The sequence below is a fragment of the Panthera tigris genome, chromosome A3 (genome assembly GCF_018350195.1).
Source record: "Panthera tigris isolate Pti1 chromosome A3, P.tigris_Pti1_mat1.1, whole genome shotgun sequence".
NCBI classification, from domain to species: Eukaryota; Metazoa; Chordata; class Mammalia; order Carnivora; family Felidae; genus Panthera; species Panthera tigris.
In genome coordinates, this window is record NC_056662.1 from 82,457,539 (window position 1) to 82,461,119 (window position 3,581).

The 3,581-nt window shown below is 47.7% G+C and overlaps 1 pseudogene; it reads right to left on the bottom strand.

The window, feature by feature from the left end:
* Positions 1–621: 621 nt before the first annotated feature.
* Positions 622–1,935, bottom strand: LOC102969524 (annotated as a pseudogene).
* Positions 1,936–3,581: the final 1,646 nt, after the last annotated feature.

Sequence of the window (3,581 nt, forward strand, 5' to 3'; positions counted from 1 at the left end):
AAGTTTTCAGAGCAGGAGTCGTGGAGGTCACACTTACTCAATCAGCCTTTAGACCTGAAGGAAAGGTGACCTCTTTAGTATGTGGTTTGTATTCCTTTATGCATGTCTTAGCTTGAAAAGCACTTGCAAGTGACCACGTATTCATAATCCTCGGCAATTAAACCTTGGTTTTGCTCCTGGGAAACATCACTATTTCCTCCCCAATTAGCTTTGACTTGGGGGAGGGGGCAGGGCAGAATGATGAAACAAATTGTCTGGAATTCCCTTGCTTTGTAGCTTTGCTCACATGTCTTTGCCATGTCACTCTCCCTCCCTGTCCCTACTTCTGGCCATCCAGTACCTTGAAGCCCCCCTTCCTGCCAGTTGTCTGTCTGCTCCAGTTCCCGGAGCTCATCTTTGAAAACATAGCACTTTTTTGTTCAACTCACTTGGCCATGCATCGCTTCTGCCTAATGGCAGCTCTAGTCTTGTAATTTATTTTTTCAGGTATTTATTTTTTTCTGCCTTATCTGTGTCTCCCTCACTCCCTGCAGATTATGAGCTCCATGAATTTGCTTGCTTGCTTGCTTTATTTATTTATTTATTTATTTGCTTATTTTTGATTTAATAAAGTTTTGTCTTTCAAAGTGTACAGCTGGGGGGACGCGTGTATGCGTCTTCACCAGCAGCTGGTGCATCTCTGTCCTTGGTATTTCTGGTGTAAATGACATGAGCTCTGTGCTTTGAAACCCGTTCGGTAAGTCCTTTACTAAGGAGCTCCTGAAGGGCTGCCCTGGCCCCGGGAACCCTGAATCTCCAGTCTCTCCAAGACAACAGCTGGGGTTATAAGCTTATAGTTGGGAACTTCCTTAAGGAGTTGGTCATATGTCGTTTTGTCAGACAAGACCGGGTCATTGAGCTTGTCCCGAACTTTGCCTCTGGACCAATTCTTCCTTTTGGCCTTGCTTCCAGATTTGTTCACTGGGTCTTTGTCTTTCTTGGGCGACTTTCCAGCCTCTTTCTTCGTGTTGTCCCTGTAGCATAGTGAAGCTCGGAGAACAGCTGCCCTCACTGCAGGCTCACTAAGATGTCGGACAAAAAAGCCCCTTGAATTTGCTTTGCATTTTTCTGTAACCTGCACAGGGCCTCATCCAGTGCCTTGGACAGAGAGTAATCAATAAATGCTCCTTGAGTCAATAAGTGAATAGAAAAAAGACTCATGGAAATTTGGAGAAGGACACTCTGATGTCCTCTATGTCCACTCGAGAAATTAGCTGGTCCTGAGCCCTTTGGACCAATGCTTGCAGGGATTGCCTGCTAGCATCTTTGTTTCTTCCACAGACATGTATCATTAATGGTGTAGGTGCCAAAGAGAGACCCCCTTAATTCAAATCCCAGCTCCTTCCTCTAGGCTGTGTGACCTTGGACAAGTGACTCAAGCTCCCTGAGCTTCATTTTCCTAATTTGTAAAATGGGATAATGTTAGTGCTGGACTCTAAGGGTTGTTGTGCAGTTGAGATGAGGTAATGCATATTAAACCTTTGGCAGGGACCAAATGGTGAGTGCTCAGAAGAATAACATTTGGTGCCTGTCTGTAGGGAGCTCATTACCCGACAGAGAAATAAATGCATGCTAATGCCACTGTGTATCTTGAGTTGAGTGCCCAGAAGCCAACCTGGAGACACGAATTTGAGTGCAAGTAGTTTGTTTGGAAGAGATGCCACGAAGCCCAGGGAAGGGCCTGGGGAGGGGAGATAGAGATAATCTACGGTACTTTAATGAACAGGTTGCCACTGTGGGCAACTGGGGCTCAGCTCTGCTGAGACCTCTGGGAGACAGACAACTCAGTTGCCCTTCCTCCTCCCAAGGGCAGGAAAGTTGGGGCGTTTTTCACCATCTCCTGTTACTCATTGCTTGAGGGTTGTTCCCAAAGGCCGACCTCTCCTGCACTTTCATCCTGCTCTCCACTAGCAGTCAAAACCCTCAGGCCAAGAATGAAAGGTGCCTACAGAAGACAGGCTGGAGACAGGGTCAGAGTCTCCACTGGACACCGTGTGGGGACTGTAGGTGGGGTATGGACCATGAACACACTTGCTGTGAGTTACTCCTGTCATCTGTGAGAGCTGGTGGAGACACATAATAATTACCCTTAAAGTTGTCTAAGGAGAGGATTGAGCTTTGGAGCAAATGCCTCTGAAGAGAACCCTGTGGCCTCTACAAGGGATGTGCTGTGATGGATGGTTCTCAAATCCCAGCCGTGCCCTATCCTGGCTGCGCTGAAGGTCAGCTCCAGAAATGCAGAGATTGCTTGCTGCCCGAGGTCTTGGCGAGAAAGGCTCGGACCTAATTGTCTCACCAGGAGTCTGCGGCCCTGCTGTCTTAGCAGTAAGCAGCCAGGGCAGGAGAGAGCTAGTTCAGGGATTCAAAGAGGCTAGTGCTGCTTCAGGCCCCTCCTCCTACTTCTTAAACCTGAGAGGAAAAGGGAACAAATGTAGAAAAAGCACAGTAAATTTGGGAAAGATTTGCAGTTTTGCCTTTCTATCTACGTTCTTCATTACAGTCTGTCTTCTCCCTGCCACAACTGTCTCCAGAACCTATGGTCAGAAAAAAATGGGCTTGGGGGCACCTGGGTGGCTCAGTCAGGTGAGCTTCCGACTTCAGCTCAGGTCATGATCTCGCAGTTTGTGAGTTCCAGCCCTGCGTCAGGCTCTGTGCTGACAGCTCAGAGCCTGGAGCCTGCTTCGGATTGTATGCCTCCCTCTCTCTCTGCCCCTCCCCTGCTTGCACTCTGTCTCTCTCTCTCTCAAAAATAAATGAACATTAAAAGAAACAAAAAAGAGAAAAAAAAAACAGGCTTTTGAACAGAACTGGAGAGAATTCAAGAAGTATTCCTTATTCCACAGGTACTTTGAGAGGGTCCCTTGGAGACTTGCTGCAAGTCTGGCTCATAGGCATAGCCAGACTAGGAGGTACAAGACAGGGTGACTTGGGGGTGTAGGACACCCCATACACCCATATTTTAGCCCTCTTGGTCCATTTAAAGCTGTAATCATAATTCTATGCCTGCAATTTTGATTTTTTAAAATATTCATTGTTGCCTCTATCAGAGCATGAACTCGGGGGGGGGGGGGCATGAGTAGAGTTCCCCCCAGAACCCATGTCCACTCAGAACCTGAGAATGTGACCATATTTGGAACTCGGTCTCTGCAGATGTAATTGGTCAAGATGAGGTCATTTGGAATGAGGGTAGGCCTTAAATCCAGTATGACTGGTGTCCCGTAAGAAGAAGGCCATTTGGACACAGAGGCACAGATATGCAGGGAAGGGGGCCACGGGTGGGTAGAGGCAGAGATTGCAGGGTGCGGCTGCAAGCCAAGGAATACCGAAGATGACTGACAACTGTCTGACACGGGAATAGGCAAGGAATGTATCTCTTCTAGCACCTTCGGAGGGAGCACAACACTGCTGTCACCTTGATTTCTGACTGGTGGCCTCCAGAACCATGAGACAATCCCTTCCTGTTGTTTCGAGCCCCCCAGTCTGTGTCACTTGTTATGGCAGTGTTTAGTTCAAAGCATGTTGGTTGACTCAAGATGTTAAAG